Consider the following 24440-nt stretch of genomic DNA (forward strand, 5'->3'; position numbering starts at 1 on the left):
TGCCCATTTTCCCCAATAACCTTGGGGCCTAGGTTGAGGTGGGACGACAATGCTTACTTGTAATAGGTTCTCATTGTTAACCACAGATGCTGCTGACTGGTTATTTCATCTCTATGTGTTTGAAACAGATGCACTTCAAAACTGGGAGATACACATCACCAGAGTAAGAATTTAATGAAATTTTAATTCCTACCAGTAAATATACAACACATATCCCTCATTACACACATTTACACTTTACAAGGCTTTTCAGCAAGATAGATTAAGTGATCTAGTTTGTATCAATGAATTTCAGATGTGTACAACTTAACTATGTCCCCCTAATCACTAATTTCAGCAATGAGAAAATTATGAATCCTGACCTAGATGCATTTTTAAACACAAATATCTTTTCAATGAAATATTTTCCAATGAATGTTGCTATGTAATTTGTATAGCATCTATAGAAATTTGGCATGATTCTTTAAGATCAGTCTCATAACTTTGGCCTTGGAGAAGGGTGTGAGCTAGCAGATTTCCACAAACCCAATTTCTGAGTCACACCTGAAAAAAGAAAATGACAAAAACATTCAAACCAAGACTTGAAGCATGAGTGTAAATACCACAATGTTCAAAGAAAGCAGATTTATAACTGGGTTTGTACCCAGGTTGAGGATTTACTTTTCTTTCATATATTTTAGTTAAAAAATTCATAAGGGATGAAGAAACCTTTGAGAAGCGATTTTGAACATCCTGTTGTGTATACACAATCACAAGACAATGCCAGAAAGGGCGCTTCTGTTGACATTCTATCCTGGAGGTTTGTCAATGTCAGATCATTGTTCTGCTTACATCATACTTCACAGTGCAATGAAACCTCATTGTATGCAAGCCTTGATATGGCTTCTTATAAAAATCTAAATATCACCCTCAGTATCCCTCCTAACCAAATATAGAGATCTACATTTTACAAACAAACGACACTGCTCATGTCTCTTGGATGATTTATTCGTATGTGCTGCTTATTACTTGGCCTACAGTACCATTTTCACTTAAAAATTTTCCCCTCATAGTTTGCCAACTACACAGACTTTCTCCCCCACCCTCTCTAGTATGGCATGCTGGGAATATTTGGGAGAGTAGCAGGGGAGAGTGGAGATGTTAAGGATCATGATACATTGCATATATGTATGGCATTGTCACAGAATAAATGAAATATATTTTTAAATTTTCTCAGTCTAGGTTAGGTTGTCACTATTTATCTCATTTTATAGCACTTCCTGTAATACTTGTGGCTCCAACTAAGATGTATTTCCTCTTATTTGAGCTACTGTATCCAATAGTTAAAATACAGAGCAACCAGATGAATGGAGAAATGACCTAATGATTTTTAGCAAAACTGAATTTCTATTCTGTATTGACAGAGACTTGTATTTAAGACAAGTTTTCTTCGTGTTATTATTTGAACAAGTATTAACTGTCACTGCTGTGCAAATTCCGAATAGAAGTCAACTGTAATATTAAACAAAAATTCCGGCTGTCTTATAGAGTATGAGATATGCAGTATAAATCTCCTACTGCATATTCCTCTGGATTCATTGCAGAGAAGGCCTAACCTGGGCACCAAGAAGCCATTTATGTACTGGGGGTGGGGGGTGTTGGTGGGCAGGGAGTCTTTAGCCACCTGACTTTACTACAAGTTTGAGTTAACTTGATTAACTTCCTTTTTGCCTGATTGCAACCCCCACCTTCTCCTCTTCTTCCAGTCCTTCCCTTAAAACTCTCTCCTCCTAGTTAGTATAGTTAGAACATTAGTACCCCCTTCCCTTTTCCTCAAGTGTATGCTGAAACTTGTAGTCCCAGCAAAACTAAGCATTATCCTTTCTCCAACTGAGGCCCAAACTGGTAATCCAGCTCAGGTAAGAACATCCAATGGCAGGCAGCATATTCAGAGATATCCCCTACTCCAATTGCTAAGAGACCCACATGAAAACTAAGCTGTATATCTGCTACAAGTCTGTGTTATGTTTATACAACATATAAGACTGTGTGTGTTACTTATTTGAAGAACTTGATAATGATCTTATTCTTAAGTATTGTTTTTGTTTCTTAAAGTTGAGTTTCCTCTGTAGTTAGAGAAGTAAAGATTAATTATTAAGGTACACTACATAACCTCCAGGAATGGTGAAAGAGCATGTATAGCACCCACATGCTCTTTGGTTGGTGGTTTCATCTCTGTAGGTTCCCATGGACCCAGGTCAGGTAATTCTGAAGTACTTCTTTCAGTGTCCTTTACCCCTCCAGTTCGTTAAATTCTATTCTCCACTCTTCCACATGACACCATGAGCTCTGCCTGATGTTTGGCCATGGTTTCCTACATTTGTTTCCATCTGCTGAAGGATGAATCCTCTCAGCAGACAGTTATATTGACATTCTGCAAGCACAGCAGAGTATTATTAATAATGTTAAGAATTGGCTTTCCCATGCGGGATGGGTCTCAAATTGAAGCAGTCATTGCTTGGCTGTTCCCTTAGTGTTTGATCCATCTTTATCCCTGCACATCTTGTAGTCAGGACAAACTTGGATTTAAAGGTTTGAGGAATGGATTGATATCCCCCTCCCTCCACTGGAAGTTGTGCGTGGCTCCAGGAGGTGGCCACTTCAGTGTCTATATTCTCCACTGGTAGGGAATCTCAGGCAGGGTCATCTCATAGATACCCTTCATCCTCCACAGTCTCAGATCTCCAACTATTCCCAGAGAGGACCCTGACCAATTTCCATTCACACTTCCAGCCCTTCCCCACACCCCTAACTTTCTTTATGCAATGTTAGTGAATGGTTCCTCTATAATTTGAAAGATATGTGGCCCCATTGCTATAAGAAATTTCATCCATTATTTTAAGTTCAATATGTAGAGTAATTGGATCCCATTCAATGGAATTTAGTGCTGAATTATGGAAAAGATTTTCATTTAATGGAAAATCCACTTCATTATTCTTATAAAAATTTTTTGAGACACCCATGTCATTTTCTTATGTTTTGAACAGAAAGGAGTACATGTCCAGAGACTGTGTATGTTACTCATTTGAAGAACTTGACAATGAACTTATTTGTTTTCTTTCTTAAAGTTGAGTTTCCTCTGTAGTTAGAGAAGTAAAGATTAACTATTAAGATACACTAAATGACCTCCAGAAATGGTGTAAAGCTTGGCAACCAGGAAAATAACTCTTTATTCATGTCATTGTTAAATGTTACAACAAAGATAAACATGGGTGCAATGGCAGACAAAGAGCACCTTGCACTGTCTGGAGCATCCATTTGTGCTCTCGAACAATGTAAAACCTGAAGCTGAGAATTGAACAAACTCAGCAGACTAAAAGACGGACACACTGGACACGATATAGGGATAGAGGTAAAGTAAAGAACTCTCTTAGTATGGATTGTTTCTTTTTAAATGGAAAAGATGCAGTTTCATCCAAATGCTTTAATTTTTGAAATATCATAAATTTTATGCACATTTTCTGCTTTCATATTGCACATATCCATGTGTACTACTCTGTATGTCTTCTGTGGGCAAAATCCAGAAGAGGGTATTACATACCCTAGAAATATAAAGTGTGATCCATTATTTGGGCAATAGGAACTTACAGTCAAATTCGCACAGTAAGATTTTAAATTTCCCTCTTTTAAATTTTTTGGATGTATGTGCATGCAAATGTGGGCTTGTGCATGTGGAAACTGAAGATCAGACTGTGTGTTATCTTTAAGGACATTAGATACCTTTCTTGAGACAGACTCTCCTATTGACCTAGAGATTACCAGTTAGTCTAGGCAGGCATTAGGCTAGTCCTAGACATCCTCCAGTGCTGGGATTACACATACATGTCTCACCATGCAGAAATATTATTTTAATATGGAGTGGGTGTGTGTGCAGGTGTTGGTGTGTGTTTTGCTTGCCTGGTGGCTGCATGCTCTTAAAGGTTATGCACATTCTGAGAATAAGACCAACTTTGTGGAGCTGATTCACTCCCTCCACCTTTTTGTGGATTTCATGTACAAAATATTGTTCACCATGCTTACATGGTAAGCACTTTTATGGAGTAAGCCATCTCCTGAATGTTATATATGGATTTTTTTGTAGGTTCTAAGGTTCAAGTTTAAGTTTTGAAGCTTTCAAGTTAAGAACTTTACCACCTATGCTATTTCCCCAGCACTTCCTCTTTTTTTTTTTCTTTTTAAGGATTAATGAGACGTTTAATGAAATAAACAAAATCATGTTAAGAAAACTAGATGTGGTAATTACAGCAACTCAGTTAACACCTACTAAGGAACCAAAGAAGGACATTTGGAAGTTCATCTCACACAGTACCTCAAAGAGAAAAATGACCAAGTAAAGTCAGAGCACATGAACATATGAGCTACTAAGCATACAAAAGAAGATTTGCAGCTAAAATGTACTCTGTAAATAGTTCCATTGGTTGTGACAAATGAGAGCAATATATGCTCAAATGGTATTTTGTGTTCTGAAATGAAGTTCTTTTCTGGGAATTTAGAGTGTCCATTTTCTGAATAGAGTATATTTCATACAAACATGACACCATATTGCACATGCAGCCTGGATCCATCATTCTGATGCAATCTTCTAGGCTATAAATTATACTTGTTTGTGTCAGCAAAATGAGATCTCATCATTAAAGAATGTATAATTAAAGCTCAACATCATGGATGCTGGCTCTCTCAACTAGGGATGGATCAGTCCTCCTAAATCCCTTAAATGTCTGCTATGTGCAAGGAACATTTCTAAAGTTGAGTGCTTCAGGTGGTTGATCTTTAAGAATAAATCCCAGGGGATAGCATTTGACATGTAAGTGAAGAAAATATCTAATAAAAAAGAATAAATCCCAATGTTTCTATACTGACTACTTGCCTTTGTACAGGTTCTTAGGATGGGGTGTTAACTCAATCTGTTTCCTAAATTACCTGAATCTATTGAGCTCTTCAGGATGACACCAGCAATGGTAAAGACAGAACACACTTCCATGTGCATCATTTTTTAAAATTTATCTTTGAAGCAAAAATATTCCTCAGAATACAGACCAAACTCCATAGCACTATAAAAAAAAAACTTTCCTGGGCTCAATGACTACCATGCTTGTTGTATAAGACTGAGGGCTTGAGTTTGAATCTCCAGCCCCCACAACAAGCCAGATGTGGTATTATACTTCGTAATCACAGTATTCCTAAGGCCTCTAACATCCACGCATGCACCAAAATATGTGTAAAACCTCTCCCCATACATGAATGCCAACAAAAAAATATACATAGCCACAAACATCACACATGTCATAAACATACACACACGTCACACACATATCACATACAGACAAACGTACACAAACATCATACTGGTATATACATCATACAAACACACTAAGAAACAATTTAGTTTGCAGAGAGAACAGTATTTAATAGGCCATCTTCAACCACTGTTCCTGAATGCATCTTCAATTACGTGGGCCTTTTTTCCCCTTTGTTTCTTCTAAATACCATTTGCTTTTCCTTGGATCCAGTCATTCTATTTTTGTGAAGTCATGTATCTTGTGCATTATGAATGTTGTTTTCTGAGATTATCGCTATACAGGGGGTATAGAAGATTTGAGTGCTGGATTTCAACTCTGATTTGTTATACTGTGTGAGCAGTCACCAAATATGATGCTTCCCAGCAAGGTGTATTAGAGCATAGCTTGACACAGATCATCCATCTACAGGACACTTTTGGATATCCATGTAGTTCCATCATCCCTACCTACTGTCTCTAAACAACTCCTCTATGATTTCAATAATTCCTCAAATCTGTAATTATGGAGGAATACCTTCCAATTCACAGAAACTAACTACACAGAATCCATTAGGAGAGAAACTACAGAGTAGGATCTGTAATGAATACTTGACTGCTGAGAGGACAGACTGTCCAGGTAGGAATACTAAGTATAAGGAAGATGGGACGAGAGTGTTCTGAGCTGAGGAAAGGGGGGAATTAGGCATGTTCAGGGTATCAAAATTAACTCTGCCCTCTGCAAGTTTGGAGGCTGATTGTAACCATTGTGTTCTTCCTCAGTGTTCAAATGCTTTTTCCCTCACCTTGTGTAATCTTACAACTTCTGCCCTCTGTTGTCCTCTCACTGTACCTTCTTTCTCTACTCATCTTCCCCACTACTTTGCTTGCTTCCTTCTACATGGTCTCTTCTCCTATTCTTCCCCCTCTCCTCTGATTTGTTCATTTACTTTTTACAGAGTGACAGTTTTACATGTTGTGACTTAAGCTAATGCTTTTGTAGATTTCTCACTCAAATGCCCATATAAAGGAGCTGAGTCTCAGGAGAACAGTGGGAATTTGAACAGCACTGGAGTAGCCAGTGACCAGTGAAGTGTAAAATTTCTAGAAATTTTCTCTTAAACACTCAGATAAATTTGCATTCAGATTTCATATTATATCTTTGCCTATAATAAAAATATTTTCCTTGAATATTTAATTAAAAGTGATGACCCAAGTGTATTCCTTGGCCCAAAGCAGAGTACTGTAAGCAGTAGAGCATAAGTTTGACTTTTTGCCTCTGTCTGTGTTTGTTCCTTCCAAGATTCCTATATTAGGAAGAAGGCCAGTGTCTCTCCCTTTGTCTCAGAACAGCAGTTTGCTTCATTTTCCATTGTGCACTTGTACTGATCTCTAACCTACATATTATTGTCAATCAATGATAGGAACTAGAAAGTCTTGATTCACTGATGTGGGGAAACTTACCAGCCTTTTAGTGACTGTAAATGGAGCTTTAAGGACGTCCCATACCTATTAAGACTCTCCTACCCCACCTGGGTCTGTAGTGTTTCCACTATAGTCATCTGAGAGAAAAGGTCAGATTTCCCTCTCCACCGGCTTTTCTCACATTGAAAATTGGGTTCAACCTTGACTGGAGTCCAGAAGGGTAGGTACTTCCTTTTCAGGAAGCAATTAAGAGAAATTGCAACTCATTTTACAGGCATTGCCATTATTTAGACACAATCAGAAGCACTATGGCATCAGATCATGAGAGCATGTGCCCGCACAAAGAAGCAAGAAAGAGAGAGAGAAAGAGAGAGGAGAGAGGAGAAGAAGAGAGGGAGAGAGAGAGAGAGGGAGAGAGAGAGATGGAGAGAGAGAGAGAGAGAGAGAGAGAGAGAGAGAGAGAATGTGGCTCTGTGAGGATTTCAACATCCCATGTTTGGCACTTGGTGAGGTTTCAGTTTGTCCCTTACTACAGTTATACATATGAAGAATTTTGTTCCCATCATTGTGGATGTTCTAGCTTAGCTGGGTAGGAACCTGAATCAACATCATATCCTATACAATCCACTTTCCATTATTTTAAATCTCACATAAATTTTTCTTAGTCTACTGTCTCATTAAGAATAACAGCCAAAATGGAGCTGTTATTAAAACTTGTGGGGTTATTCATGTTTTCAAAGTTATCTATCTTCAACTCCTGTTGGGAAATGATTTTGGTGTCCAGATCCACAGAATCTGCCCCCACTACTATGTGAGACTACTTACTCTCACCTTGAAAATCTTCCCTCCCCAACTTCTCTAAAGGATAACACTGTTATATATAACTATCTACTCATAAAATTTGCCTTAACCACTAATTAAAACTTTCAACCACTGATTAAATCTACCACCTCTTCAGTGCTAGGACAAACCTGTCAAAATATCACTGTAACTTGAACTGCCAGTCCTTACTTAACATGTGTGATGATTTTAATTCTGATTATAAACTTGATGAGATTTATAATCACCAACCTTCCAGTCATGCTTATGAAGGATTATCTATACCACGTTAGTTGAGGTTGGAAGACACACTCCAAATATGGGTGATAACTTTCATTGACTGGGTTCCTGGTCTGAATAAAACAAAGAAAGAGAGAGAAGAAAACAAGCATCAGCCTTCATTGCCCTGCCTCATGGCTAAAATGACATATGACCAGTTGTCTCACCATCTGTATGCCTGCCCACCATGGTGGACTGTGTCATGGTGCTATGAGCCCAAATAAACTCTTCCTTCTTCATGTTGCTTTTGTAATGTTTAAATTATAGCCAAAAGAAAATAAAATAAGAGCATGTGGAGAGAATCATAGAAAACTCTTCTAACTAACTAAAGACTTTCTAGTACTGTAGGACTCACTGTCCATACAACTCATTCATCAGTATGTTGGTTTTGTATATATATATATATATATACATATATATATAATCACTCTTAGTTATACAGCATAAACCCATGCCGTGTAATAACACAAGTGTTCATCTGCTGATGAATACTTATTATATGGAAGAGTAAAAATTACAAATCTCTATCCAGTGTCACTGTTCTTCATCCTTGGTCAAGTGCAGTGATGGACCCTGTCTAATGACCACAGAACATTCATTTGATAATGAGAAATGGCCCTTATATCAGCTTCCTATCATCATAAGCTTGGTGAGAAGTTAGGCTAATAAATTTTTTGCTTTAATTTCAAGGTTTCATGAGCTTGGCCTTGTTCATCTTATTTTTCAATTTCTGCCTTGAATCTTTTGGACATGCTTCCTCAGGCTTTGGGGATTCTAAAAATACTTTGTTCAATGTTCAATGTCTTTTTCCTTGGGGCCACACTTCAATTCTTCTATAAATTCTTAAGGACAAGAAAGGTCTTTGATTATTCTGACTGTTAACCACAAAAGCATCAATAAATATTTTGTTCTACTCTTAAGCACAACATTGAAAAGGGTAATGCTATAAATACTGAAACTTTTTCCCAAAGCATTATATTTGAGTTTTCTACAGGAAATTATATATAGAGAGAGTTTCAGCATTGAAATCACAAAGTGCTGCTTTGGAGAAAAGGGGCTAAGATTGCCTAGAATTTGTTGCTTCAGGTTATCGTTTTCCTTCTGATTCTTCAAGGAAGGGTCTTGTAAAGTTCCCTACACTTTAACAAAATCTCTCCCCTCAACCTCTTATTTTTCTCTCTACTTGTGTATGTTTGCATGTGAGCTCATGGAGGGCACAAGACATTATTGATGTCAGTCCTTACCTTCCACTTTGTATCAGATAGGCTACATTTTAATTGTCTTTACTAGGCTGCCTGGCCTGTGTGCTTGTAGGGATTCTGCAGTCTCTTTATTCTATCTCTCTGTAGTTAATCTGGCACTGTACATGTGCTAGGATATTTCACACTACATGCTTTATGGGACTCCAAACAAGATATCAAACTTTCTTGACAAGTGCTAGTCCTTCTGTGCAATTTCTCTAGCTGTCTACTTCCTAGTTGCAGGAATCTAATTTCATAATTACATGCAAAAAATCATATTTTAAAAGATTTATGGAAAGAGAATAGATGCTTGCTGGGATGGAGCAGTAGGGCCACTCTGGGAGCACAACAATATCTGCTTGCAATGGTCTGTGAGTGTCTGGTATGGTTATTAATATGAACTCTGACTAAAGCCATATTAAATAAGTAGCTACCATTTTCTTGTGTTATTAACACATAATAATTATGTATGCATATGTGATATGGTATAATCTTTTAATGCATCATATACATTGTATTATGATCATATCAGAATTTTCAGCATATTGATTTAAGTGTTTACCATTTTATGTTGGTTGCCTAATAGCAAAAAATTCTGGTGTCCTTAACTATAACACAGGATCCTCTAGCTAGCCATAAAACATTGTATATTTTAGACATCTAGAAAAGAAACTCCCACTTTTATTTTTAAACCAGTGAAAATCTGATTTTCTCTTGCTGCTATTTATATTATATTAAGTGTCATCTTATTGGCATTTACTGATCTGTAAAGATAGCAGCTTGTCAAAAAAAATTGCCTCCTCACCTTATTCTCCTTAGTTCGCAGTAAAGAGCTATTTTTATGTGAAGGAATTATCTTGTAAGGCCCTTGAATTATTCACCTACATCCCAGGCATCCCCTTGGGACCTCCTCAAAATAACCAATCTCATGTTAGCTATGATTAAATTGTTTATGTATAGCACAGTGAATGGCAAAATAACTACTTGAAAAAACTGAATTACAGACAATTGGAATAGATTTCTAGCCAAGGCAGCAAGCACACATCCAGGATATGTGGGGTACACTTCACTGTCTGTTGTCTCTTTACATTATAGTAAGAAACAAGCCTTGGACCACCAATAGTAAGAATGTCCCATTGCGGCTCTCTACTGACAAATGTGATTGGAAAAAGTGACAAACACATATTAAAATAAAATCTGGATCTGGATCTGGTTCTGGTCATTGATACTGATCTAGGTGATAATTTTTCACATACTTAGTACTTTCTCTGAGCAACATTGTTCAGAACATCTGTCCATTCAGATCTTCAGCGTCCTCACTCCTCCCTTTAGGGAGCTCCAAATGTCCTATATATTTTTTATCATACTCTAGTATTACTTATGACAATTTAATATAGCATATAATATTTAATAAGTCATTTCAAAATTAACATTATACATATATGCATTCATGCATGTTATGCAACGTTGTGAATATGGTGAGATATCTGTGTAGGGTATTTGCTTTTACCCAACCTATTTGTGCACAGGTATATGGGGTTTTGTTTGTATTCATGTGTTGATAACAATATGTGGAGAACAAACATGGACTTTGGGTGTCTTATTCAGCTGTGCTCCGTTGTATTTTTGTTAGGCAGGTTCCTTAAACAAACCTGCAGCTCATTTATTTGCCTATGCTGAATGACCAATGAGTCAATCAATATATATAACAAAAACCACTTGTCCTTATGACTGTCAGGGTTTATTATCCCCCAAAGTCAATATTAACTCAGGTTCACCTTTGTGAATATTTACCTCTCCAGACAAAGAATTGAAATTGGAATTAGGATGAAATTAATATCACTTTATTTTCTGAAATCGAATATTTTTTTCTAGGAGAATAGAAGTTATGGAGTCATGTGCCACTATAGCTATTGTGTTTCAGGATGGCTTTGCAAAAGCCTGCCTTGTATTGTGATTTACTGGAGATATATTTATTAATTCTTTCGTGGTGAACAACTGTCTAAGTAACAGACAGAATGGAAGCTTTGAATATAGTCATATTAGCATTTTACTAACTAGACCAGGAGTTGGTAAGGATTAAATACATGGACAACAGACCTAGTCTGAGTCAATGATTACCTAGGCCTTAGTATTTATTTAGGGTAAAATTTGTTATTATGAAAATACAGAACAACTTCAGTACAGTGAATAGAGCTACTGAGGTTTCCCATTGGTTTATGATTTTGATTTTTTTCATACTCCCAGAAAACATGCTTCATTACTATTTGAGTATGTTTTTTTTAATGTGTGTGTGTGTGTGTGTGTGTGATATGTATCTCATTGTATGCATATCTATGTGTATCTCTGTGTGTATCTCTGCTTGTTTGTCTTTGTTTCTGTCTCTCTCTTTCCCTCTCCCCCCTCTCTGTTTATGTATGTGTGTATGTATATATGTATGTATATAAGTATGTGCAAAACTGTGTTCATATGTTTGCATTGAGAGTGAATACTTGTAGTCTCAGCATTAGAAGCACTTTCTGCCTAGCTTGCAACCTGAATTCCATCACTGAATTTGACATTGTAGATAGAGTAAATCAAGTCTTGCAAATTATCCTCTGACTTTGACACACACGCAGTGGTTTATGGATATATACACACACATGAAATAACCATTTTTTTAAAAGAAGTACTTAAAAGTACTTTGTTGTATTGAACAAATGCCTATGAGAAGCAAGTTAAAGATGGCAGGCCATGCCTTAGTGTCATCCCATGAATCTGGATGAAAAGTTGTGGTAAAAGTTGTTTCTATAGTGGAAGAAGCATGTGACTAGGACCTTTCTCGTCCTCACATTCTTTAAGACAGGAAGCAGATAACAAACGGAAGAAAATCAAACCATAAAACCTCTATAACCTGGTATTTGATATTCAAGCCATGACAGTACGTCATGTCTTTTTGTAGAAGTATTTTTATATATTGGACCACATTTAAATTAATTCAAATATTTGAATCTCTAAGATAGATTTTCCTACTATTCTTGAAATACCTTATCAATTCTGTGTGCCAAATAACAGTATATTGTTTGAATAAAGTTTCATCTTATAACAGACTGATACATTTTAATAAAACATTTCAATAAAAGTAACAGAATGTCTAGGTTTTTTTTTTCTTTTTGTTTGTTTGTTTTTTTTGGTGAACAGGGAAATCTTTTACATATAGATAAGTACACAGACTCTATTTTTATTTGTCCTTTAACAACAAAATATTTAAGGTTATTTAGCACCTTAAAAATCTTTTTCCAGCTATTAATGATTTGGATAAAAGACTTAGGAAATAACATATTAAGCACAGAGAGTGACTTTTTATTCAAGGTAATAAGTACCATAAAAATTCATTTGTGTAGTTAATCCAAGAAACATTTGAGCATGTGAAATAAAATCAATTCTAGAGGAGAATGTGAAACTCTATTGATGTTTTCACCCTTGTTGTAACATTGCTTGGGGGTAAAGAGTTTTATGTTTTCCACAGAAATATCAATTCTTTGTCAATTCAATTTGACTTAATGGGTTCATATTGCTAAGAATTTGTGACATCATAGGAAAATGAAGTTATTTTATACATTATCAAATGAAAATAATTCAAACATGATGGCCAATGAAAGCTTTCTTTAATATACTATTTGATTTACATCCCAGATTAGAAGCCAAGGCTAAACTGGCAACTAAAGATTACGGTGAATAGGTGAATAGGTGGTTTGACTTTCACACAAAGCCACAGCCATTAAGAGCTTGCCTCTCACATGTGATTAGTCTCATGTTTATAAATACCAGAAACTGACACATATTAATTTTGTATTTCTCTTCTCATAGAAACTTAACTCAGTAGGGATAGTAGAGATACAGTTATTATTTTCAATTAGAAATGATTTTACTCTGGAAAGTGCATGGTAGTGTTTAGAATCATTAAATTAATTTGCTTCTTAAGTTTTCAAACATTTTATTTTTTAAGTTGAAGTATCTCCTCTGTCCTCATGTTCCCTTATTCTTCCGTTTCCTTTTTCCCTCCCACTAAGCTCTTTGCCTCTGTAGAAATTATTAATTTAGTTTTATGTCATCTATACTTATGTGGCTTTAAACAAATGAGAAATTCTTGTTTTTCTAAGAGTAACTTAATTAATTTAATATGATTGTCTCTAGTTATATCATTTTTTTTCCTGCAAATGACATCATTTAATTCATCTTTATGGCTCAGAAAAATTCTACCACCCATGTATATATGTTTATCACTTATTGAAATTTAGATAATGAGAATGGTTCTATAATTCACTTATTTTGTATAATGCTACAATCAATATTGTGCAAATATTCCTGTAGGAGGTTGACTTGTGAATATCCACTTATTGTACAGTGTTGTCACAGAGAAGCTCAAACAACAAAATCAATCATAGGGCAAGTAAACAGACATTTCTCAGAAGGTGGATAGACATGTGAAAATAAAGTGCTCAACTTCACGAGCCATTAAAGAAATTCAAATCAAAATTGCACTGAGAATCTGTCTCCCTTGAATCTGAATGGCTGTCATCAAGAACATAAATAGAAAATGCTGGTGAGGATGTGAATAGAAGGGAACTGTGTATCATACTGATGGAAAATATAAACTACTCAGGCTGCCCTAGAAGACAACAAACTAAAAGTTTGCCTTTCATGGAGTCATCATAGTGAGTACCTAGTTCATGGATATATTAAGGGTGACATCTTACAGTACAAGGAGACTACTGCACAATGGTTATCTCACATTCAAGTCAACATTGCCAAGGGTGGAAAAGCCAGCTCACATCTTTTTCTGCATTATCTTATGTTAGTTGAAAATCAAAAGAAGTTTGCTTGCAACTTCTCCACCATATTAAGAGCCTTAGGATGGTAAACTGAAGGAATAATTTTGTTGTTGTTGTTGTTGTTGTTGTTGTTGTTGTTGTTGTTTTTCATTTATTGACACCAGAACCATTATCATCATTCCAGTGAGTGTGGTGACAATGTTGTTGGCCACCTATCTGTGATTTGAGTAATACATTGCATGAAAGGTAGTTTTTGAAGAGCTCTAAAAACACGTGGTCTTGTAACATTACATGTTTAAACTGATATTTGGAGGAATGATGGACCACTTCTCCTCCTCTGCCCTGCTTCTGGAGAAATAAGAGACCACATAGAAGATGAGAACTCCTTGTAATACAGACCCGGTGTGTCTAGATTCAGAACAGTGATGGCCAATGTTAAACTATCTTCACGTTTTCTGGGCTCTGGGTGGCTCAGCTTTCAACCTCTTCCTAAAATTATCAGGGCAGAGTGCTACTCAAAGGAGAATACTTGCTACCACACTCCAACTGAATTATGATGCAGCAAAAGCATCTCCTTCCATATATTTCTAAAATCCTCTAGCACAAGCAGGAAATCTGTCAGCTAAGAAGGTCCTGCGATAAAGCAAAAGGTGGCAAGCTGATGTGATGGCATGAGCTTCTGAGATGGCATAGCTATTTGTCTCAAGAAAGGCCGGATACCTGAACTTTTAAGTTGACATTTCCTAGCTCATTTAGCAGCTCAAAGATCAAGTATAAGAGGGCCTTGGCATTGATTGCCTATCTACTCACCTTTCATCTTCAATTTTAAAATAAATTAAATCTTAAGCACAGTCTTTAACTCATCCTTTAAATGTGAATAGAAGATTTTTCTTTCCTCTATCAGATGTCTGTGTTTAAACAAAAGGCAAGCTCAAATATCAGAGACCACAGGGTTGCACAACATCTTCGGTGTCAAATAGCATAGTGGATGCCGGTGTTACTGATTTGCATCTTTAATTTCAGAGCATCGTAGATGCTTAATTACTTTACCTTACTCAGCTTCTTAAGTGTAGAAATATGACCTCAGAAATATTTCCCATACAATATCATCTTTCCCCAGCAACCCAAGAATAGCTCTAGGACTAGCATCTCTCAGCTCCTATCTCAAAACAAATTACTTACCTCTTTATCATGACTCTTCTGCAAATGCTTATGAATTGTTAGAAACCATGCCTATATCAGTCTTATCTCTTTTTAAAATTTTTTTAATTTACATTTCAAATATTATCCTTGTTCCCGGTTTCCCCTCCAGAAACCCCACTATCCCTTCTCTCCTCCCCCTGATTTTATGCGTGTGCTCCCCCACGCACTCTCCTACTCCTGCCTCACAACCCTGGCATTACCCTACACTGGGACATCGAGCCTTCGCAGGATAAAGGGCATCTCCTCCTACTGATGCCCAACAAGGCCATCCTCTGCTACATATGCAGCTGGAGCCATGGGTCCCTCCATATGTACTCTTTTGTTGATGGTTTAGTCCCTGGGAGCTCTGGGGCTCTAGTTGGTTGGTATTGTTCTTCCTATGGGAATGCAACCCCCCTCAAATTCTTCAGTCTTTTCTCTAACTCTTCTATTGAGGACTCCATGCTCAGTCCAGTGGTTGGCTGTGAGCATCCACATCTGTATTTGTCAGGCACTGGCAGAGCCTCTCAGGAGACAGCTATATCAGGCTTCTGTCAGCCCTTCTAAAAAGAACTGAAGTATCCACACTTTGGTCTTCTTTCTTGTTCAGCTTCATGTGGTCGGTGAATTGTATCTTGAATATTCCAGGCCTTTGGACGAATATCAATGAGTGCATACCATGTGTGGTCTTTTGTGACTGGATTACCTCACTCAGGATGATATTTACTAATTTCATTCATTTGCCTAGGAATTTCATGAAGTCATTGTTTTTAATAGCTGAGTAGTACTCCATCATGTAAGTGTAGAACATTTTCTGTATCAACTCCTCTGCTGAAGGACATCTGGTTACTTTCCAGCTTCGGGCAATTATAAATAAGGCTGCTATGAACATAGTGGAGCACGTGTCCTTGTTGTATATTGGAGCATTATTTGGGTATATGGTCAGGAGTGGTATAGCTGGTTATGGTCAAGCAGAGAATGTCCTTGTTGGGCATCAGTGGGAGGAGATTTCCTTGATCCTGTGAACGTTCAATGTCCCAGTGTAGGGGAATGTCAGGGTGGTGAGGGAGGAGTAGGAGAGTGAGTAGGGGGAGCATCCCCATAGAATCAGGGGGAGAAGGGATGGGATAGGTGGGGTTTCTGGAGGGGAAACCGGGAACAGGGATAATGTTTGAAATGTAAATTTAAAAAAATGTCCAATAAACGAAAATTTAAAAAAAAGACTAATATAGGCATGGTAGCTAACAATTCATAAGCATTTGCAGGAGAGCTATATGTCAATGAGTACTAAGTCCAATTTTCTGAGGAAACACCAGACTGATTTCCAGAGTGGTTGTACCAGCTTGCAATCCCACAAAAAATGGAGGTGTGTTCCTCTTTCTCCAAATTTTTGCCAGCATCTGAGTTTGCTGAGTTTATTATCTTAGCAATTCTGACTGGTGTGAGGTAGATTCTCAGGGTTCTTTTGATTTCCATTTCCCGGATGACTAAGAATGTTGAACATTCTTTAGGTGCTTCTTGGCCATTCAATATTCTTCAGTTAAGAATACTTTGTTTACTTTATCCAATTTTTATTAGGGTTATTTGACTCTCTGGAGGCTAACTTCTTGAGTTCTTTGTATAAATTGGATATTAGCCCTCTATTGAATGTAGGATTGGTAAAGATCTTTCCCAATCTGTTGGTTGACATTTTGTCTTAGTGACAGTGTCTTTTGCCTTATAAAAGCTTTGCAATTTTATGAGGTCCCATTTGTTGATTCTTGGTCTTAGAGCATAAGACATTGGTGTTTTCTTCAGGAAACTTTTTCCTGTGCCCATGTGTTCAAGGATCTTCCCCACTATCTCTTCTAATATTTTCTGTGTATCTGGTTTTATGTGGAGGTCCTTGATCCACTTGGGCTTGAGCTTTGTACAGAGAGACAAGAATGGTTTGATTTGCATTCTTCTAGTATTATTTCATATTTGACTTTGTTTTACATATCTAATTCTTCTTAAGCTTTCCATAAACATGGTCTCACATATAATTTATATTTTATGTGTCAAAGTTACAGATATAACATATGATGCATAGAAGATAATGCAACTGGTTGGTTCTTACTAACATGTAGAAGACACATTGTGACAGAGAAGATACAGTAGGCCAAGATCAGCTGACAATACAAAACAAAACATCAACAACAGTAACCACAAATACTTGTTTGAGTCCATGTCTAAAATACAAGGAAAAGAAAAGGAAAGAAAAGCAGAGCATTTTGGACATGGAATGAAATAGATTCCTGGTGCTTTCTGAACAGCCAATGCAGCCTACTATGCAAATTCCAGGCCAGTAGGAGAGCTTGACTCAAAATAACAAAATAAAAAATACATATAAGCTGAGTGTGGTGACGCAAGCCTTTAATTCCAGCACTTGGGAGGCAGAGGCAGACAAATTTCTGAGTCCGAGGTCAGCCTGGTCTACAGAGTAAGTTCCAGGACAGCCAGGGCTACACAGAGAAACCCTGCCTCAAACAAACAAACAAACAAACAAACAGACAAAATAAAAAACAAAAAAGGAAACAAAGAAACAAGTAAATAAATAGTGAATGATGCCTAAGTGGTGATACCTAAGCTTGATTTCTGGCCCTCACATGTAGTACACATACACACACACACACACTCACATTCACAGAGATACCAAAAAAATCCTACACATATTCTAATGCCCACACATTTTAACATGCACAAGTATATTTATTCATATGCCCAGAATTATATACACATAAAAATAAAATTCATAATATGTGTTGAAATAAAAATGTCCATTGAACTAGCATCTCAAAAAATCTGTTTTGTCTACCAGTCAATATTATCCATTTTCCACCTCACCTTTTCATATAAAAGACTTCCACTGCTACATATGGACCTTTCCTTTTGTTCAAGGTTACCTGGAGAAATGCATGTGATGGTTTTCCTAAACTGATTGCAATGTGACACTTACCTCAGTCAACACACATTCTCTCCCACAGGTTAGCTTTAGTTTCTCTGTCCTAGCCTAATTACCATGAACTTCCTATAAACTCCCAAATCCTGGGGCTAGATTGTTCAGCCTTTAACCTCACAAGCTATTCTTGCAGAGGAACAGGATTCAATTCCCAGAATCTACATAAAGTCTTACATCTATCATAACTCCAGTATCTGAGTATCTTTTGCTCTCTTCTGTTCTCTTCAGATATTGTATGAATATGGTACACATGCACAAGCATACAAAACATCTACAGACATAAATAACGAATAAATCACTCCCAAAGCTTGAATAATAAATACATAGCTACATCTTTAATCCCCTATGTATGTTTTATCTTATTATTATTTATTTTTCTTTTCATTAAAGTTCATGCAAATCTAATAAAATGACAAGCATTCCTGATTTTTGAAGGCAACAGCTAATGTTGTCCTTTGATGCCCACATTCATAAGCATTCAGCAACACTATATATATGTAACTATAAACTTACATATGTGCACTGAAAAGACACATATTCACATGAAATGACACATAAAAACACCAAATATTTCATGACAGTTTAATATTTGAAACTAAAAGTGCATCAAAACAGTGTGGTTAACATGTTTTGTTCTACTCTGTAGGTGAAGAAGTAAGTAAGTTTAGGGAGCCTAAAGAGAGTGCTCAAATCCACATAGATGTTATGTGGTTGGCTTGAAATTTAAGATTGATGATGCATCATTAACCAATAAAATGTACTGGACCCCAGCTTGGCTATTACCTCTCAACAGATTCCAAATGTCATTCCTGGTTGATTAGCGAAAATTGTCTTTACTTCAACAAAATTGTTTTTCTTTTCTTTTCTGTTTTTTTATTAGATATTTTCTTTATTTACATTTCAAATTATTATTTATCTTTATTTAAATTTCAAATGTTATCCCCTTTCCTAGTTTCCTCTCTGAAAACCCCCTATCCTCTTGCCCCTCACCCTACTCTCCAACCCTCCCACTCCTGCTTCCTGGCCCTGGCATTCCCCTATACTGGGGCATAGGACCTTCCAAAGACCAAGGGCCTTTCTTCTCGTTGATGACCGACTAGGCCGTCCTCTGCTACATATGCAGCTAGAGTCATGAATCCCACAATGTGTTTTCTTTGTTTGGTGGTTTAGTCCCAGGGAGCTCTGGGGGTACTGGTTAGTTCATATTGCTGTTCCTCCTATAGGGCTGTAAACCCCTTCAGCTCCTTGGATACTTTCTTTAGCTCCTTCTTCTGGGACCCTGAGCTCTGTTCAATGGATGACTGTAAGCATCCACTTCTGTATCTGCCAAGCACTGACAGAGCCTCTCAGGAGACAGCTATATCAGGCTTCTACAAAAATTGTTGAGTGACAGTTATAAAGTAGGACTTACTTTTAGGGAAAGCAACATATAAATGCTCTGGGTAAGTCATGGCTATTTTACTACTAGAAGGATTAGAGTCTCACCATCTCCTGGCCTTTTAAAAATGTATAGGCCTTTAAATATTTTTCCATTAAGAAAGGCTATTCAGCAGTGCTAGAGCATAGAGTAACATAATATTTGTAATCATCTTATATCCCAATGCTATTTGATAAAGCACGGTACGTTAACAAATATTATCAATAGTCACCTTTCTTTGCAGTCTTTACCAAAACTGGAACAATCCTTGTGACATGCATTATATGTTTGTGAATTACATTAGCTATTTGTCTTCCTGACAAAAAGGACTGGAGCAATTGCCCTGTAAAGAGCACTTGTTGCTCTTTCAGATAACTCAGGAGGTGGTGCATGTCATTGGTACTCTATTTCCAGGGGCTATGGTACCCTCTTCTGATCCCCAAAGGCACCAGCCACAAACATGGTGTACATAAATACATTCAGGCAAAATACTCATAGACATAAGAAAGAACAAATAAAAAATTATCTTTACAGAAAAATATCTGAGAAAATCAATGTAAGGAAGAAAAGATTTTTTGGTCTCATGGTTCCAAGACTGAGTCCTAAAAGTAATGGCATGGTGGCAGGAATGTAAGTCAGCTAGTCACATTACACTGAGAATGAAAAAAAGGGGAGAGATGAATGATGGTCTTCAAATCACTTTATCCTTTTTTTTTTCAGTGTAGACATGGTGGTGACTATATTTAAGTTCTGTCTTCCCAATTCACAACCTAATCTCAAATTCCCTCAAAAACATGACCAAAGATTTGTTTCGATGGCCATTTCAAATACCATCAAGCTGAGAAAGAAGATTAACCATCACAAGAAATGATGGGAATGAACTGATATTGATGGAAGCCCATCTCCACACCTTTGTATTTTGTAAGCTTGTCAAAGAGAGAATTTTTGTAACTTTATTGATTTAGTGATTGCGTATTTTCGGTGGTTCCAGGAATCATACCCACATTCACACAGGTAGATCTGGAACACTAAGAGATACTTCCTTCCAGAGAAGAGTAGTATTTACATGTAATATGATTTTTTGTGTGTGTGTGTGTGTGTGTGTGTGTGTGTGAGTTTGTGTCTATGTATACTCAGAGGACAAAAGAATGCATCAGGCATCTTGATATTACACTCCACTTTATTCCTTTGAGGTGGCAGAATCTCTCACTGAGCCTAGAGCTCATGTTTTTATCCAGGCAGACAAACAGGAAACCCAACAATCCTCTTATCTCAACATATGCTCTGTACCATTGGGATTACCGGCATGTGGAAGATCATGTCTGGCATGTCATGTGCGTGCTTAGATCAGAAACCAACTGTTGATAATTGCAAGCAAAATTAACCACAGTCTTTACACCAACTCCAGTTAGACTGTTAAGTATTTCCCTTCTGTCTTTAGGTGGTTCCAACCACTCCCCAAAAGTCGATGAAACTTATCATATAGATGTATGCATTTGGAAAATTGTCTAGGACATATGTCTATGTTTTGTCTGATTTCCTAACTACATGCCATAAGAGCAGAAGAGGAGAAGGTTCCAAGCATCTCATTACCTGAATGCCCTCTGAGAGAACAGGACCCATCTTATTCTAAAAGAACAGTGTGTTTTTTTCAAGTCCTGACAGGGTGAGGTAACCTCCTGGGACTGAAGAAGGTGATAAGGAACCTGCCAAAAGGAACATTGTTACAGAACATGAACAACAAGGACAGAAAAAAATGAGAACTTTAAATTGTCATAATTTTGCCAGTAGCCATATAAGCACATATCCAACAATCTGAGATAATAGAGATGAACAATTTTAGTATGAAGAGAAAAGAATTTCCTAAGAAATTATTCATAGCCCGTTCCTTTGTCCTTTTCTCCATCACTAATACTACCCCTTCACAAAGAAGACATGATAGAAAGAAACTTAACATCTAGAATTTGCAAGTCTCTGAATATCCACCTGAAAAAGATGTCACCTACTGAGAAAGGATTGAAGCAGGATCAACCCACTGTATTAAAAGAGATATGGTTAAAGGATGCATTTTTCTCTCTTCAGGTATTATGTACTCTCTGCAATTACCTAATCCTGATTCTGTCAGGACATATAACAGATAGGTACAATTTCTACTAGGAAAGGAGAGAAGGGGTGTTAATATGTGTGGGGCAATCTAGAGATAAACACAAAGGAATTTTGTGATATCGAAATCTCCACTGGGCTCATTCAACATTCTCTGAGTAATCCATGCCTTATATAAACGATAAAGAACCCACTCTGAGGTTGAGGGGAATAGCAAGATGGAGGCATCTTTTAGAATTAGATGAGCATTGAAATGGCAGTTAATATCTCCACTCATATGAAATCGATTTTATACTAACATTTCAAGACTCCTTAACCTAAGTTTTGAGGGACCACCATGGTTAAATCCTCTCTCCTCATCCTCTAAAATGGAATAAGAACTGATTGCTTCTGACATGAAAGCAACAACACGGACAAGAAAAAAATGACAATGATGAGCCACTGTGCCTGTGACACTTAGAGTAAGTCTAGGTCACTTACAGTTACTTAAAGGTAACGAGCAATAGCTCTTTTAGCACATTACTCTTTGATGTAACTATAGTGAAGTGTATGCTCATTTCTAGTTCATAGAAAGGAAAGAGGGCCACAGATAGATAAAGTTGTTTGCTTAGGGTCATGAACTTGATAAAGGAAAAAGTTAGAACAAGTTGTCTGGCTCTGGTGAACCCCAGTTTTCAATTTGAATTTTGGTGTCATATTTGAAAGCTGTAGTGGCTTATATTGATTAATAACTTGAAGGGATATAAAGTAACCAAAGGGAGCTACTTTTGGACATAGCTTTACACTGATCTCTAAACTCGGTTTGCTGAAGTGGGAAGACCCATCCTAAACGAGATGCCGTGGTTTGAATGAAAATATGCTTCTTGTAAGCTCATACATTTCATATATTTGATACTTGAGCACCAGCTGATGTAACTGTTTGGAATGGATTAAAAATTGTGGCCTTGTTGGTCGTATGCCACTGGAGATTAAGGTCCACAGAATCCTCTCTCTCTCTCTCTCTCTCTCTCTCTCTCTCTCTCTCTCTCTCTCTCTCTGTGTGTGTGTGTGTGTGTGTGTGTGTGTGTGTGTGTGTGTGTGTGTCTGTCTGTCTGTCTGTCTGTCTGTCTCTTTCTCTCTCCTACATTGCTCTGTCTTCTACATCCATCTCTCTTCATCATGCTCTTGAATCAGAATGTAAGCTTTCAATTACTGCCCCATCATTATACTTCCCTACTTGCTATCAAATCAATGCTCATATACCCTTGGAACTGTGAGCCTACAAATTAAATGGTTTTGGTTTTTGTTTTTTAACGAGGTGTCTTGGTCTTGGTATCTTTTTTACAGCAATAGAAAGTAGTTAAGATATCTGGGTAGCACCACTGTATGTGCTTTCATCCATTGAATAAAATAAAAATTGCAAAGTTAATTGAATATTAGTATTCATTTATTTATTCCTTCTGAATCATGATATAATAGGACTAGTCCACAAAATGGGACCATATTCTTGAACTGTAAGCTGAAACAAATTCTCCACTATGCAAGTTGTTTTTGTTGGCCATTCTGTCACAGCAACACAAGAGAAAGAGCAATGGATACAAGTCCACCATTTCAACCAAGGTTATTATTGACAGACACAATATTTGTCTTTGACCTATGTTTTTCTATCACATATTCCTTCCAAAGTTAATATAATTTAATTCAATTCAAATAACTTGCATTTTGCATATCATTATATTACAATTCATCCCAGCAAGCATATAATGTTTGTTGAGGTTCAAGAGATAATTTTGTGTCCACATACACTAGTGTGTGTGTGTGTGTGTGTGTGTGTGTGTGTGTGTGTCTGTGTGTCTGTGTGTCTCCATACACATAGGTATATATTTCACATGTCATGTTTTCCGGTTTTACCTGTACCCTATGTTACTGTGAAAGCTGCAATTATGAAACACATAAGTTTTCAAAAATGTGAATTATTTTACTAGCTAGGGAATATCTCTGTTTTAAGAATTGTATTTCCATGTGTCAATGTGCCAGTGGACCTCCTCTTGTGTATAGATAAAATGCCAGCATTTGCCTGAAGACTGTTTAGAGGCTAGGAACCATGTGGACATTTCTAGACTAAGTGTCCTGCTCTATCATATTCTGTCTTATACTGTCGAATCAGAGTCTTGCACTGAACCCAGAACTAGGACATTCTATGTTGATCCTTCACAATGATGCAACACTTGAGTCACTATATCATTTGTACGACTGCCCCTGTGTAGTAACAGTTTTGACATTTTTTATTACATATTTTTTTCAATTACATTTCCAATGCTATCCCAAACGTCCCCCATACCCTCCCCCCCACTTCCCTACATAACCACTCCCATTTATTTGGCCCTGCGTTCCCCTGTACTTGGGCATATAAAGTTTGTGTGTCCAATGGGCCTCTCTTTCCAGTGATGGCCGACTAGGCCATCTTTTGATACATATGCACCTAGAGTCAAGAGCTCCAGGGTACTGGTTAGTTCATAATGTTGTTCCACCTATAGGGTTGCAGATCCCTTTAGCTCCTTGTGTACTTTCTCTAGCTCCTCCATTGGAAGCCGTGTGATCCATCCAATAGCTGATTGTAAGCATCCACTTCTGTGTTTGCTAGGCCCCAGCATAGTATCACAAGAGACAGCCATATCTGGGTCCTTTCAGCAAAATCTTGCTAGTGTATGCAATGGTGTCAGCGTTTGGAAGCTGATTATGGGATGGATCCCTAGATATGGCAGTTTCTAGATGGTCCATCCTTTCGTCACAGCTCCAAACATTGTCTCTGTAACTCCTTCCATGGGTGTTTTGTTCCCAATTCTAAGAAGGGGCACAGTGTAAACACTTTGGTCTTCATTCTTCT

General features: G+C 37.2%; 1 protein-coding gene across 4 annotated transcripts in view; it reads left to right on the forward strand.

Moving 5' to 3' along the window:
• The window catches only part of Cntnap5a (contactin associated protein-like 5A), a 902587-nt gene that overhangs the window by 4578 nt on the left and 873569 nt on the right, over positions 1 to 24440 (forward strand). Inside the window, exon 2 of one of the 4 annotated variants that reach the window (XM_006529774.3) lies at positions 87 to 163. The exons of the other annotated variants lie outside the window; for them this stretch is intronic. The gene's annotated coding sequence lies outside the window, so the exon portion shown is untranslated. The remainder of the gene's footprint in view (positions 1 to 86; positions 164 to 24440) is intronic. 4 annotated transcript variants of the gene reach the window in all.

Source organism: Mus musculus, chromosome 1 (assembly GCF_000001635.26).
Source record: "Mus musculus strain C57BL/6J chromosome 1, GRCm38.p6 C57BL/6J".
In the NCBI taxonomy this organism is placed as follows: Eukaryota; Metazoa; Chordata; class Mammalia; order Rodentia; family Muridae; genus Mus; species Mus musculus.